At 45.0% G+C, this 16108-nt stretch overlaps 1 protein-coding gene and 1 long non-coding RNA gene across 7 annotated transcripts in view; one reads left to right on the forward strand and one right to left on the reverse strand.

Moving 5' to 3' along the window:
• Positions 1-16108, forward strand: part of BICRAL (BICRA like chromatin remodeling complex associated protein) — a 94537-nt gene that overhangs the window by 12284 nt on the left and 66145 nt on the right. For 3 of the 5 annotated variants that reach the window (XM_074332946.1, XM_074332947.1, XM_074332945.1), the window contains exon 2: positions 10048-10312. The gene's annotated coding sequence lies outside the window, so the exon portion shown is untranslated. Of the gene's footprint in view, positions 1-3485; positions 3504-9636; positions 10313-16108 lie in introns of those variants that run through there. The other 2 variants (XM_074332948.1, XM_074332949.1) reach the window with 2 other exon arrangements.
• Positions 3169-12206, reverse strand: LOC141571656 (uncharacterized). 2 transcript variants are annotated; one of them, XR_012496602.1, is made up of 3 exons: positions 11932-12206; positions 9491-9574; positions 3169-3617 (listed from the first exon to the last, which is right to left on the reverse strand). It is a non-coding gene; the product is annotated as an uncharacterized LOC141571656 (long non-coding RNA). The 2 variants fall into 2 exon arrangements; XR_012496601.1 differs by lacking the exon at positions 3169-3617 and adding an exon at positions 7099-7535.

Consider the following 16108-nt stretch of genomic DNA (forward strand, 5'->3'; position numbering starts at 1 on the left):
AGCCGAAGCCTTCCCACAACCCTGGAAGGGAGAGGAGTTGGGGACAAGACAGGGATAGTGGACAAATCAGGATCAGATTCTGCTTCTGCCTTTACATATGGATACTAACTCTTTTGAAAGACCTACAGTAAAGTCACTTATGGGTTGACCCCCGTGCCCTCCTTCTGAAACATAAATTGGGTAACGGAGTGGCGTGGGTTTCACCTCCATCCCATTCTCCAGTTGGTCTTGACCCAAAGCTAGCATTCTGTACTGTGAGTCACAGTTGCAACTATAGAAAGTGGGAGAGAGAAGAAAAGGGGAGAGACATGTTAGTTTATCAGGATATGAGAAATTATGCCTCACTTTTTACTTAAAAAGAAAAAAAAGAGACTGAGAGTCCTTCATTCATCGCTATGCCATGATGTCACCAGGAGTGTGACTCTGCTCTCTCAGCTCTGCACCTGGAGACATTGGGTCCAGGGAAAAACGTGTCCATGCCACTCCAGCTGACTGTCATCGGTTCAATGGCCATTTGTTGAGTGTCTGCTACCTCAAACACAAGCCAGGTGTCCTGATACAGTAAATGCTCAATAAATGTCCGTTTACCTTATCCATGCAAGATGCTGTAGCAGCCCTGGGGAGAGGGGAAGTATAAAATTGAACAAAGCATAGTCCTGTCTCCTTGAGGTTCATGATCCAGGGACAGACATGGCGACAACTAACTGTCAGTCAAGCCTATTACAGTGTGTGTTACAAAGAAAGGAGGAAATTCTGTGGAAGTACGAAGGACACAGGGGAGAGGGGCAGGCAGGGGAGATACCAGAGGACAAGCAATGCCAGGCAATGGGAAGAACAGGAGCAGAGCTGGGAAGGCACCAATTAGTTATATTTGAGGACCTCGGAGTAACGCTGTGCGGCAAGAGTGGAGAGTAGTCAGAAGGGGCTGTTGGGTCGGTGGAAGATGGGGCTGGAGCCCCCAGTTATTCCAAGGGCACTGGGGACCCATCCAAGGGTTTCAAGCAGGAAACGGGGCATTGGATCTGTGTTTTAGGAAGAGAAGTTGAACTGAATGGATTGGAGCAGGGGAAGTGCTGTCAGAAGACTATTGCAATGGTTCGGTGGGTAAATGACAGGGCTTGACTGAGGGCAGGGAAATGAAATGGAGGTTATTCGAGAATGATTTGTACTCGAAAGTCAATCTGTGAATTTGTAAATGGCATGAACCTACCCAAACACTGGGATGATTAGGTCCGCTGGCCAGAACACAACTTTTTAAATTGAAGTACATTAATAATCAAAGGATTAGTCGGTGAGAATGGAGTTAAGGCAAAAGGAGCTGGATGGTCTGCAAGGACCTTTTACTCAATCCTAGCAGTTTTTGCATAGCAGTAATAAGAAAGCTTAGTCTCTGGTGAGTTGTTATTCTTCTCTGGAGAGATACTTGGCCTGCCACAGCAGGGGGAACTGCTCCCTTGGCCAGCGCTGGAACAGAGCTAGCTGGCATATTAGTGTATTCGAGGATCTTTTGGTTGCGAGAAAGGGAACTCACTCATAGAAGAGCAAGTAAAATGGGGAATAATTAGAAGGAAGGGGAGCCTTCCAAACCGAGCACTAGAAAGGCAGCCAGGCCTCATGGGGCTCAGAATATCAGGTACTTTCTCCTCCCGTCCTCTCTCTTTACACCCAGTGAGCTCTTCTCCCTGACACGCTGGCCTGTCTGTTCCCATCCATTTGCATGGTCCCGTTATAACTGCTCCAAAATGGTGGCCTTGACCCCTAGTCTATCCAGCCTTACAGTCTGCTCCCCACAGCTGACCCGTTTTCCCAAGTACTAATATAATAGCAGCAGGGAGAATCTGACAGGTCTAGGCTGGGTCTTTCTTCAATCTAGTCAGGCTGAAGGTGTGATGTGATGGACTCTTCAAGAAAACAACATGGTAGTAAACAATGTATAACTAGTACATTGGTATTATTGTTCACCTCTTCTAGACTTCATGGATAGCTCAGTGTATTAGTTGTGTACTGCTGTATAACGAAGTACCCCAAAAGTTAGCAGCTTTAAAACAACAAATATCTATTACATCCTGTGAGTCAGGAACCCAGGAATAGTTTAGCTGGGTGTTTCTGCATCAGGGTCTCTCATGAAGTAATCAAGCCTGTCCCCTGGGGCTGCAGTCATCTGAAGGCTGGGCTGAGGGACGATCTGATTCCAGGACAGGCAGAGAGCCTTGGTTCTTTACTATTGGCTGGAGACCTGTTTTTCACGTGGGTCTCTCCATAGACTGAGTATCCTTAGGACATGGCAGCTGGCTTTCCCCAGAGTGAATGTTCCAGAGAAAGCACCTAAGACAGAAGCCACAGTCCTTTATAAGCTAACCTCAGAAGTGGCAGTCATTTCTGCCTTATTCCATTGGTCACACAGACCAACCCTGGTGCAGTGTGTGTGTGGGGGGGGCATACAAAGGTGAGAATCCAAGAGGTGAGGCCCATTGGGAGTCATCTTGCAGATTAGTTACCATGAGTCAACATTTATTTAGTGTCTACTATGTGCCAGGTGCCAGAAATTGAGAGCAATGTGACACAGGGTTTCTGTGCTTGAGCTCACTGTCTAGTGTGGGGAAGCCTAACGAAAACGCATACCCTAGGTGCCCTGAGCCCTCACCTCTGTCCACTCCTCTTTCACATGGCCACCACCTTTCCCCTCATGAAATTCAAATCTGATCATGGTATTCTCATGTTTAACTGTCCTCAATTGGGTCCCCTTGGCCTAGATGGTATTTTAATGTTTTTAAATCATTCTCACAGTAAGAAATACATTTTATATCGCAAACCAGTATGTACATACATAGACACATTTATAACAGAAACAAATTTCACAAGAGTTTACACTCTCACTATCTGCCATGCAGTCTGATGTTTTCTATTCTGGGCTATTTCATTTTTTTATGAAAGCTGGTCACAGTCGCATGAATTTCACAACCTAGTGCATTGTTATCTGCAGTGTGGAAAGCAGCCTCAAGAATCATCCAGACTCCCTGCCATGAGCTACAAAGCCCCTCACCACCTACCTGTCTGCAGTTCCCCCTCATTTTTATTTAATGACCCCCTGACACACACCCATAAAGTTACTCTTTTGGATATCTCTCCTCTCTTTCCCCACACGATTTGGAGAACTCTTACCCATCCTTTAAAACCTAGCTTTAAAGTGTTTCCTCTTCCCCTCTCTCCTTGGACAAAAATGCCTGCTTCCGTCTGTGTCACACTCCGTGACTGTCTTGCCTCCACTTCCAGCCTGCCCTAGGGCCAGCTCCCCAAGCCCACAGTGTATTTTCATTGAATCTCTCCAAGTACGTTAACGAGGACATTGAGCAAATTAGCATCCCACAAATGACGATGCTGCAAATGAGCGGTGTGCAGAGTTGGGGGTGTCGCTGGCAGGTTTCCTGTCAAGGGAGCCACGTGCTGCAGAAAAAGGCTCCCTCCCCCTGCGGGCCGCTGTGTCGCCCGCGCATCCATCACAGGTACTATTCGCACCGGAACTTGCCGCCCCGGTTCATTACCGCGGTTCATTTTAGCTGCTGTGGCTTCTTTTCGGGTTTTTCCTACTTTTTTTCATTTGTGTTGATGGGGACAGCCTAGTGAGAAATGGAGCGTTAGGCAACGCAGATAGAAAGGCCTCTAGAGCTGCACCCGCCCTGCGGGAGGTGGTTTCCTTTCTGAAGTGGTACGGAAGGGGGGTTTTGAGGTTTTTGAATATTCGCTTCTAAGTAAGAGATTTGTTTGCCCACATTTGCTCTCTCTGGGCGAGCTAGCAACCCGACAGATATTTTCTGGTTGGTTTTTGCCTGTAGGTGGTTTTTATTTTTGAGAGGAAGAAGAATTGACACCTTGGTTTTGAATTGTACGGAAATACATGGGTGTTTCTAAAAATTGCTGTTAAGGGTTGAAGCTAGTGTGATTCCCAGGCCCAGCCTCTTGGGAGTAACTGATAGCCTTACGCTGTGGACCATAACCGGAAAAGAAAAGAAAAAAATTAGAACACGAGCAAAAAAGCACTTAAATGATTCCGTCTCCAGTATTCTCGTTTCTGCATTTGTCTATGGCTGTGTAACTGCCCCAAAATAGGCTGACTTGGTTGTGGCGTGTGCATATTTGAGGGAGGGAGGTGAAGACAGACCGTAAATAGGTAATTGCTGTAGAGTGTGTGTAAGAGGTATGTATCACGTGACTAGAGAGGGGCGTCATTCACCTGATGCTGTATTTTTCAAATGAGGGTCGCCCCCATTAGTGGATCATGAAATCCATTTACAAGGCGGCCAACAGCATTTTGAAAAATGAGATAGAACAGAATGAAATATATCAGGTTGCATCCTCGATAGTAAGTTTAGATAGTGTTTTCCAAAACTGTTGTGTGTTATCTATTTATTGTATTGCCATGTGAAATCCATTTCTTGGGCGTGAGTGTCAGGCAACAGTTTGAAAGCCACTGTTGTAGAGGACGGGAGAAGGCTTCCCATGGGAAGTGGCATTTGAGCTGGGCCTTGGAGAATGGTGGATCTGCCCCGGAGAAAAAGGGCATTCCAGGCAGAGGGCAAAGGATATGCCCAAACCCGCAGGAGTTTGTTCCAAGGAGGGATGTCCTCCGTGATTGGACCTCAGGTACCAGGAGAAGAGCGGCTGCAGATGTGCTTGGGGAGGCAGGTGGAGCTAATGAACCACATGAAAGTACTTATGTGGGGGCCTCAGCTCTCCCCAGAAATTCCATTTCTCTGGTGATGGGTTTGGCCTTGGGAATCCGTATTTCTAATAAGCTTCCCCGGCAGTGAGGTGCTGACGGAGGTGTGACACAACCAGCTCTAGGTTTTAAAAAGGTACTTTAGATAGAAGATCAGTTGGAGGGAAGTAAAATTAGGAGGCCAGCAAGAGAGGAGGACCTGAATTTAGGTGAAGGCCGTTGGTGGAGAAGAGGGGCTTGATTTGAGGGAGGTTTTGGAAGTGGTTTGCATGGTTTAAGGAGGATGAGAGAATGAGAAGGAAGCATAGACAATCCTAAACTGTCTAGGAGGTGGGTCTATGAACACAGACCAGAGAGATCAGAGTTAGAAGGGGAGACGACTACTAGAGTTTTGGTGTGTGCCCCTGGTGGGGCGGGAAGAACTCATGGAGTTTTCATTATGCCCCATGTGAACTGTACCTCAAGACTGCCCATTTCTCAACAACCTCCTGATTCTCTTAGACCTGACTCATGTTAACCTAACTCACAAGGGCCTGATAAATACACCCAACTGCTAGTTGACTGGTATGATTTACAGTGAGGGAGATGTATAAACCCTTTTGGGTATAAAAATAAAGAGTCCTGGTACTTTTGCTGAGGGTGTCACCGCTAACTAACTGTAAAGGTATCGGAGGGCCTGGGAAATGGAACGAGTAAATAGAAGATTTAGCAAAGAATTGTATGGTCTGAGGGCTATTTCGTGCGGACTCTTAAAACGCCTGGTTAACTTTCCTGTGCTCAAATAAGAATGTGGCTCTTTAGTGATCAAAATACTTGTGGAGGTTATACTCCCTCAGTTGTTTTTCTTCAGTGTTGAAGGTATGTCTTCGTGCCTGCTTAGTACCTACATATTTCTTTGTCATCAACTTGTATTTACAAGTCATCTTTTAGGGGTGGTTCCTTCTTCAGATGTCTTACTCTTGGTAGTTTCATTTTCAGAAAGGACACTGACATTTATTGAGCAAGCCCCTGTACATGGTACCCCTTAGAGGCTGACTTTCTCACCAAATTCTGAGGGTGCTTTATAATAGCAGCCGACAGCCTACAAGACCTCTCTTCTGCCGCTACAATCCACCATGCTCTGGGCATGGTGGAGTGGAAAGGAATGCTCTGTTTTGGAGCAGTTAGGAGTTCTGGCAGAGAACCACCGAGGCCTGGGAGCTGATGTGTGATGCCTCCCAGCCATGCCTTCCAGCGGCATGTGGTACCCTTCTAACCTGGTGGCTGTCCTCCCCCACACATACTCTGTGGGGAAACAGGCTGGATGTGTAAGACAGCAAGGCCGGTGGGAGTGCTGAAAGCCTTTAAAAAAGAGCCAAAAACAGTTCTGCGTGTACTCCGTATCCTTGTACTAAAAGCCTGTAGGAGTTCAGACTTTTTTTTTTTTTAAGTTTGTCAAGGAAAATAACCAGCTTGAAATATGTCATGACTAGAATAGCCTTAGTCTCTACAAAGATGATTTGAAGTGTTTATATTCATGTATCAAATAAAATAATAACGTAGGCAGAGTACTGAAAACATTTGTAATCGCTCCAGATAAATTTCTTGTTTACCATTGCTTTGAAAATGATTCCACATTACTTCTAATAATAGTATTAACCACAATAATAATGACAACTATTATTGAATATTTACTATATACCAGGCACTAACGCCAGGGTTTTGTGTACCTAATATTTCTGTCTCCCCCTATCAACCTGAGATACACCGATAGGTATTGTTAGTTTTATTTTACAGATGAGGAAACTGAGGTAAGCAAATTTTAAAAAGTAGCCTAAGCTCACACGGCTAAAAAGTGACAATGAGAAAGCTCTAACAGATACGGGGCAGTAGGGAACCTTAAACCATAAGGCTATATTGCCTGTGATCAATTGGGTAATGGTTTTATGTGGTTCAGGGAAGACTTACTGTACTCCTTTAATATATAGGTCTCTAGGTTGAGATACACTCATTTCTCGTATTCTTACACATTTCGTGGACAGGGCTGTTTTCCTTTTATCATGCAAGTATTGATTGTGAGCTATGTCCAAAGTACTCTGCTAGGCCCTTGGAGAATGGAAATCCCTTGAGGAGCAGCCTATCCAGGAGGGAACATGAGAGAGATATGTGAGGTTGAATTATATGAGATTGCCCCCTGGGGAGTTTCCACGGGAAGATTTTACATGGTTCAACCTGACACACAACCAAAACAAGGCGCCACGCTAAACATTTTACATGCATTAGTTCCTGAATCCTTAAAATAACTCTCAGACACGAGTACTATAATTATCCCCATTTTATAGATGAGGAAGTTGAGGCACTGAGGGGTGAAGAGACTTGCCCATAGCCACATACCTCGTGTCTGAGAAAGGTGGAATTGGAGCCCAGGTCAGTCTGAATACAGAACCAGTGCACTTAAGCCCCAGAATGTAAGTTCCTCTAAAGCTACATGTAAAGGTATGCACCTTATTTATACACATTGAGAATTCTTACATTTTCATTTCACAAACACTACATAGAGGGTTTACTAATTTATCTGGTGTATTTTGGTATTTCTGTGACCTGGACACATCTGGTCATGCAAATCACCACCTCAACTCCAGCATTTGCATATTCCCCTCTGAGAATGGCCAACATTTGGAAGAATACAAAAAACCAGAAGCATTTTCACTTTTAATTGTTATGTGGACCGTTGGGCCTGTTAATTGGAAGGCCCAAACACATGCTAGAACATTTCAACTATAATTACATCCTCTTTTTTTTTTTTTCCTGTGTCCAGGTGCCCTTCTTTCTAGGTCACCTACACAGAGGGGAATCATAGGAATGACCATTCAATTGTACATAATTAAATTATAGGCAATACAGTTCAAGTTATTTGCATATAGTCAAGCCATTTTAAGAACCTTTCTCTTAAAAAGTTTCCTAATCTTACATTCAGATACCAAAATCCTGTCTCTATATAAAATAATTTAAATTTGACATACACAGGCATATCCCTTATTTAAAATGCTTTTTCATCATGTGGGGAAAATTAAGAAGTTGTTTTTGTTTTGTTATGGTAAATGATTTCAATTTTGGGGGTGCCTCGTAAATCTGAAATTCTCCTCACTGCTGTCCCAATATTTTGTAACTCTCCCAAATTTAAAATTACACAACTGACATTCTCCAAGTAGGTCTTTACTAAGCAGAGGGTCGTCCCCTCTGCCTATAACAGCACTGAATCCTGTTTATATTGAAACAGCAAGATCCTTTTCAGGCCTTGAAGAGAGGGTAAGTGTTAGAATCTATCTGACCTGAGTTTCTCCCACCAGTCCTTATTACGCTGATGACCTCAGGCAAATTACTGAAATTGTTGGGAACCTCATCTGCAAAATCAATATAACTAAGCCTTATTGTACAGGTTTTCATGAAGGTTCATCCAATAACGTATATAAGTATCTAGCTGGCATTTAGTGGGGCTTCAATAGATGTCAGTGCCCCCTATATTTGGGTATTCTTTCAAAATGCTGCAGTAGCTATACTCTTTATGGGAATATGAATTCAGTTTTGTTTGGCGATCTTTTAAAGTCAGATTTGTGTTTCTTTGGGGTTTTGACCAACTTGGGAGAATAGCTTTCTGAAAACATTAATATTTCATTGGAGCTGTGGAGCAACAGTTGTAAAACTTGCTTGGTGGGTCCTAATTGCAATCATCCATGGACTCTTTTGAAATGTAATTCTTCAAAATGGGTATTATATAATTAAATTCCAACCAATCCAAAGGCACTTTAAAACATGTTTAAAAATTTCCCAAGCCAATTAGAAAACTGGTTGGTCCAACTGTCAGTGTAGAAAACTATGCTAATTTATGCAAAGACTACTGTTCCAGGAAGGCCTTGGCTGAATGTGAAGCACGTGTGAGAAAACACCTCCATGATACTATGTGATACAAAATCACTAAGTGTTTTTTTAAGGAATATCTAAATACAAAGCATGTATTGTGAAGGAACAGAGTGGCAGTTACTTGAACAAGATATGGTTTGTTTTGTTTACAAGATCTTCTATCTTGAATATGACAACATTTGTGCCTACCTTGAAATATTTATTTTGTGTGCGATATAGTAGTTACAGTATCCTTCTATAAGCAAGTAAGGTGCACTGCCATTACCTTTAATGAAGCTAAGGGGATACAGAAACCAAATAATAATTTCATGTAAATAATTTAAATCCAGGGATCGTTTTACTTAGAATTTACCAAATATCTGGGGGACATGGTTTTGAGCATTCTGTTTATCAGCAGAATCCCGTTGCTATAGGTGTTACAAATTAATTTAAAATAATTTTAGAACATTTCTGGGGCTTGCCTATGGATTTTTAAAATCTGAATCACATTCTTGTACAATTCATCTTTTACCTATCCTTGTTTATTTAAACTAAAAGCCAACAACAAAACCCCCACTGTATTTTCATGGGCATTTACGGGACAAATCAATGTAGTTAATCTAGATCACAAAGGCACCCTCTCCCAATCCACATTATCATAGTTAACGTTTACTTAAACACTCTGTGTGCTAGATGGTTTATGGAGATGTCTCCACAATGAGATTTGAGATTTAAAATGGGTGGTAATTACACTTAAAAGGTTGGGTAGCTCCCTTTTTAAAACGGAGGATTATGTAACGAAAGTTCCACAAATGTGGCGATAAAGGATATCTACATGTAAAGAGAAGGCAGTGGGAACTGGATGTGTTGAGAGTGACTTACTCAGTTCCTCACCTTCATCTTGGCCGCTAAAGTTGTTTTCTTTTGTTTTTTTTCTGTTTAATGTTGACATACAGGCTTCACAGATGAGGTTTCACACTATTTTGGAATGGAAAGAGGGTGTTGCAAAGGAAAGCTTAGTACATTTAAAAGTTAGAATGAATCAGTTATTTGCGAAATACTAACTAAATTAAAAGTGACGCTTTAGTTTTTCTTTTAAAAAAAAGCATATGCAAAAAGTATTTACTGGGGCTTGTTCTAATTAGAGTTCTAAACAAATATTTTTGTTTTTAACACCCTCCCCCGACTTCGAGCTAAAACTGGTTGTGTGTGTGTGTGTGTGTGTGTGTGTGTGTGTGTGTGTGTGCAGGGCGCCTGCGGAGAATAGCACGCATCTTGTAGTAGATCTTAATTTTTTTAAAAGCCAAATAAACCTGTTTCTTGAATAAGCCAATACATTTCTAAAGTTAAAAAGAACCCCAAAGGAAACAGGAATTAACAGCTTTGGAGCTTGATTTTAAAAAAAAAAATTTTTTTTTAATTAAAATCCTAATCTCCACATTTTTTGTTAGGCGAGAACCGAAGTTTGGAGGTAGACGAGCAGGAGAGCGGTTTGCCCGGGCGCAGAGCATGAAGGCCGGGCGGGCGCGGGGAGCGGGCGCCCGCCGCCCGGCGCGGGGGTGAGCAAGAGAGAGAGCGGAGCGCGTGTGGCCGGCGCCGCTCGGCCGGGAGCTCCCGCGCCCGCGCCCCGCGCCCCGCGCCCGCCGCCGCCGCCGCCGCCGCCCCTGGTGCGATGGCGCAGAAACCCCGTTGACAAGGCACTGCTTTTTCATGACGGTGAGTTTCCCTTTGAGTGTATTATAATTTTGTGATAAAAATTTCAAGGAGAAAAAAAAAACACACAACCTCCTTCCTCTGCCTTTTTCCTTCGGGGAGGGGACAAGCGAGAAAGGGGGGGCTGGAGATCTATCTCCAGACAGACAGAAAAGAAAGAGGAGCAAATTAAACACCGAGTTGCCAAAACCAGGATATTAGGTTTCAGCACAGAGAGCTATTGGCTAAGGCTGTGTTTTTTTTTTGGGGGGGGTGGGTTTGTGGGTGGGTGATGGTGGTGGTGGGTGGATGTTTAATGGACACAGAGAAAAGGGGAATCGAGTGTTTATACCTTTCCCAGCGCCGCCCGGGCCCGGGAAGACCAAGTTCACTGTCTCGGGCGGGGGCGCGGGCGGGCAGGGGGTGGCGGGGCCGGGCCGGGGGCGCCACGGCGGGGTGGGGGCCCCGGCGCCTTTTTTTTTTTTTTCTTTTCCGCGGATGCAAATTTCTGGAGCGGGGAGAGGGAGAGCCTGGGAAGGGGGGTGGCGTGGCGGTTGGTGGTGGGGAGGAGAGGGGAGGGAAGCCTTTTAATGACTCATTGATTGAGCCGATTTAAAATTAGTTGTGTGCGCGAGTGTGTGTTTTCCGCCCCCCGGAGCCGCCGGGAGCCGGGAAGGAGGGAGCGGGGCTTGGCGAGGGGAGGACGGCGCGGCGGGGCCGCGAGCAGGGGGCAGGGAGGGCCAGGAGTGACGGCAGGCGAGGAAGAAAAATCAGCTTTTCCAATCTCCTCCCCTCTGTTTCCCCCTCCCCCCCGATTCTTTTCTCTCTTGGAAGCTCTTGGGTGTGAATCGCATTTTCTTTCTTCTCGGCAAAATGGACCCCGCGTCTCGGGAGGGGGAGGGGTCAGGGTGGGGAAGGAGGCGGCGGCGGGGACCGGGTTTCTGTTTCATCCTGGTTCCCTCCTTCCCGCCGCTTCTGCGGGCGGCCGCGGCGAGGAGAGCGGGGTCGGGCCGCGGAGGGGAGCGCTCGGGGACGGCTGCCCGCCCGCCCCGGCCCGGTTCTCGGCGCGTGCCTGCCGGCGGGACTGCCCCTTCCTCGCCGCCTGACTCGGAAGCACCGCCGGGGAGCCGCGGCCGGGCCGGGACGAGTCCTCCCGGCGTGCGGAAGACCCGCCGCCCAGCCAGGCGTCGTCTCCTGCGGGGCCCGTGCGGCCGGCGGGGCCGAAGAGGAGACAGACTCGGGTGGCACTTATTTTGGCCGACAGTGCGCGGGCCCAATGCCGTTCGCGCCCCCCGAGTCGCCCCGAATGCGGGATCTTGCGGTGGGGGGGTGGGGAGCGGCTGGAAGGTGCTAAGATGGCGCTGGGCCTGGCTCGTCGCCAGGGCTGGTGGCGCAGTTGCTCCGCGGGCGCCATCTTCCCTGGCGGCGCGGGCGGCGCCCTTCGGGTGCCGCGCGGGCCCGGGCGCCGTGAGATCGAGGCCGGGGGGAGCCACGCTCTGGGTGCGGAAAGCTGCCCATGGGGCCGGGGCCGCACTGCCGAGCTCCGGGCCTGCGTAGCTTTGTCCTTCCCCAGACCCCCAGACCCAAAAGACCGCCGGCTCGGAGGGGACGGGGGCTGGGGCCCGCGGCATCTTGCTCCTTACCACTCAAGTGTGAAGAAAGGAGTGGGCTGGGGGTCGGGCCTTGCAGCCGATGGGTTCCCACCCTGAGCCTGCATCCCTGCGGCCAACGTTGGGGTGAGGGGTTCCCGTCTTCTCTCCTACGGCCTGAAACCCGACGGCTTTGTTTCCCTGGTCTGGCCGCGGGCAGGGCATTGAGGCTTTTCCTTCATCCTCTTCCAATGAATTTTGCGAGTAGAGTCAAAGCAGGTTACAAAATTGCAGAAAAGTCCAGGACAGTGTGTGCCTGCCTTCCAATAACTTGGTTCTCTTTAAGTATCCAACGTTAGGTTTGTTTTACTTGGTTATATTTTGAAACAACCCTGGAGAGACATTTATCTAGTCAAATTGTGGAAAGGTAATGGGTTCCAGTGATTTGAAACTTCCTGTTGGTTTTCATACTACTTTTCCAATGGTAGTATGTTGAAAGTTTCTTAGAACTCTGATCTGAAAAATTAAACTCGCTTTGAAACACTCACTTTGAAAGACTTTTCCCTTTCTCTTTCTAAAAAAGAAAAACTGCTCTGTTTTGGGTCTTTCTCAATATAAGGCTTCTCAGTTCCTCAACTCACTAGTTAGTGTCTCCTAACAAAAACTCATAGACAAAGACAATAGTTTAGTGGTTACCAGAGGGAAAGAGGGGAAGGGGAAGTTAGGAGAGGTTAACGGAGGTCAAATATATGGTGATGGAAGGAGATTTGACTTGGGGTGGTCAACACAATGCTATATACAGATGATGTAGTATAGAATTGTACATCCCAATAAAGTTTTAAAAAGCAGAGAGCAAATGAATATTAGTCACTTCTTTTGCTGAGGGCCCATCCTGGGGTGAGTGGCTGTTGTCACACCAAAGCTGGACAGGTACACCAAAGGTGTCTGCTAGCAGTCATCAAGGTATGTGGTTTGAATCGAGGACATGGGGTAACTCATTAGGTATTCAGTCACACTTTATTAGGGCAACAATGAAATTAATATGTAAATTTTTTAAGTCAAAATAATAGTTTTATCCACAGGCATGGCATATCTTAAAGACCAGAAAATAAACATCTCTAAGTAGAACAACCCTGCTTCCTGAGGTGAACTAGCTTTCAGTGGTATTGAATGGACATTTTAATCTTACAAAAAGTGGGCGTTTCCTACCAAAGTATTGTTCTAAAATATTGTCATTTCCTCTGTACTGAAGACAAGATTAAAGGGCAAGCAGGGAGTTGGCAGTAATGCTTTTCAAGTTGTATTCTAATCACTATTTTTAAATAATCAACTTGATCGGTATGTAAGTTACATATAATAAAGTTTATTCATTTCTAGTGTTAAAGGTTTCCTTCAAAGCATCTGTATAAGTATCTGTCCTGTAGTAGTTCCATATTAAGAAGTTTGGGTTTTAACTTTGTCACTGAAAAGATTATTGGGAGAATGAAAAAAATCTAAAGCTCTGATCTCTGAGTCGACAGAAATGGAAAATAGTTAATTTCTAGTAGTGAATAAAAGTAACAGTGTCACCAGTAAGTGTGCCCTTGTGTTTAAAACACACATACACACACAATAGTGGATGTTTTAGACCCTTAAATTAGACCTACCATATATTGAACACTGCTGTATGCCAAGAACTGTTTGGTTCTTTATTTAATTCCTATTTGTATTGGTCCTGCAATAATTGATTTTATTATCTCTTTACCAGGGAAGGAACTAATGTTAACAGATAGATGAACTGTTCAAAGTCTTGCAGTTTTAAGTGGTAGAATTGATGTTGGATCCCAAAAGCCATGTTCTCGGCTCTGCACCTATGGTTTCTAAATTGGAGCCTTAGAATCTGCTGGGAAGAGGTTTTTAAATAGCTATTTGCAACATCACCTTTCCATTATTTGTGAGGGCCCCTAGGATGTTTTCAAAATGTCTAATGTGTTAGGCGATCTCAGTTTTAAGCTGACTTTCAATGTCTTGATGCCCCTGAATCCCTCCCATTTTGAAATTCTGGCTGACCCAGGACCCTCTAAACCTGAATATGTAGGAGTCAGTGTTATTCCAAAGATTTCCAGGTGATTCCAATGTGACACAGACACGTATTCGGAGTATTACTGTACAGCACTGTGCCCTGGGATACTGGTTCTCTTTTGAATGGGAATGCGAGACTTGCTCCATGTCATTCTGAGTTTCAGCACTTCGTTGCTCACGTCATTCTTTTTTATTTTTCTCCCGTGGCCTGTCATGTATCAAAATGTTGGAACTACTTACAGAAAGAAGGCTTAGGTATCCTAAGACTTTATAATCTCAGTACATTTTTAAAAGTATATCCTCTCATTCTCCTGAGAAGTGAAATAATATACAGACTTCTAGATCTAGTCAGGACATCTAGTTTAGTCAAGACAGCTGTGCAACAAACACGGAATTGAAGCCAGGATTGATCAAGAAATTAGGAATAGGGTAGAAAAGATCCTGAAATAAAAGCCTAGAGATAAATCCTTGGAAGAAAGGGTTCTTTTCTGAATTTTGAATTATATCTTTTGGGTTTTAGGAAGTAGCATGGGGAAGTTATTCTAAACATGAGACCTGATAAGAAGAGAGTTTGCGTAAAGACACGGACGGTCGGAAAGAAACATTCAGAGCAGCTGGTGAATAGCCTACCTGACCAAACTGAGAACCAAGTTAATGAGGGATCATTCAGTTCTCTGGAGCAAAGACCACATACTTGATTTATTTTGTGCCTTCTTTCCTTTATTCTCAAATCCCTGTGGTATTTAGTAATTGCTAGGGAGGATGGTTGAAAACTGCTTTTTGATGCACGTGTCAAAATTGGATTATCTGCATATGTCCACATTTCTCTTCCACTTTGAAAGTTTTTATAAGGACTGACTTGAATACCTGTGTGTAGTCCATGTGCGGTCTGGACCAGTGGGCGGGTAAGAGTTCTAGTCTGCCTGCCTGTGCTTTTTCTCCCCTTGTATTTGATGGCAAATGCCAAAGTAACTATATTTTTTGACTGAAATCCAATAGAGCTTGAAAGGAAGGGAAATCTAAAATAAACCTGCTTAGAGGGAAAGAGTAGCTTCTTTATTTTGAAAGTAGTCTTTAGTGGAATTCACATCAGACAAGATCTCTGCCCTCATGGAATTTACAGTATAGTGGGGAAACAGGAAATAAGTAAACAAATAAGATAATTACAGATTAAGAAAAATTATTAGACGTGAATAAGCTGGTGGATCTGAAAGAGTGTATTGTGGGAAATGGCGGTTTTGCTAGCCAGAGTCAAGGAGCATCCTTTGGAAGAGGTGACATTTGAGCTGAGACTTGAAACATGCACTTGTGAAAAACTGGGGAGATATCTCTGGCCTGGGAACAAGTGCAAAGACCTGAAAGGCTCTGAGGGGCATGAATGTTAGAACAGAAAAGCAAGAGAAAAATGGAATGGGGTGGAGTTGGAGAGATCCCACAGGTTGGGGGATTTTATTTTAATGAAAATGAGAAGCTTTGGAAGGGCTTTAATTAGGGCAGTGATATGTGTTTGTTTTTAAAGATCACTAGCTGCTGCTGTGTGAAGCAAGAGAAGCAGCAGAGAGGGCAGTCAGGAGGCTACTGCAGTAGCTCAAGGCTGATGGTATTTTAGGCAAGTACAGTGGCAGTGGAGATGGAGCAGCGTGGATAGATGGTGGGTTTCAGATAGATTTTGGAGGTGGAATCAGGAGTATTTGCTTAATGGGGTGGCTGTGGGGGGAAGGAGGAGCCAAGGATGCCTGCAGGCTTCTGGCCTAAGCCTTGATGGCTGATGGTGCCCTTTGCTGGTTGGAGAAGACTGGGAGGAACAGGTGGGGTAGGGCGGGTAAGGAGTTCTGTATGGAACCTGTTATGTTTTCGAAATACTTGCGAGACATCCAAGTGGAAAGTCAAATAGGCATGTAAATATTCAAGTTGAGCAGAGAGGAGTGGATGTGAATTTGGGGAGTCACTAGCCTACAGATGGTGTGGCCATGGGGCTGGTTGGGATTATTTGTGGTCATAGAGGCCTGAAGATCCAGCCCTAAAACACTTGCAGTGGCTCAAGGAGACGGACAAGGTTCGGCTATTAAAATGGGAGCGAGAATGATCCTTTTCAAGGAAGGGGATGTTCCTTCTGCCAAGTGCTGCTGAGAAGTTAAACAGTGAGGATAGAGAAGTGTCCGTTTGGATT

This window comes from Rhinolophus sinicus, linkage group LG05 (assembly GCF_036562045.2).
Source record: "Rhinolophus sinicus isolate RSC01 linkage group LG05, ASM3656204v1, whole genome shotgun sequence".
NCBI lineage: Eukaryota > Metazoa > Chordata > Mammalia > Chiroptera > Rhinolophidae > Rhinolophus > Rhinolophus sinicus.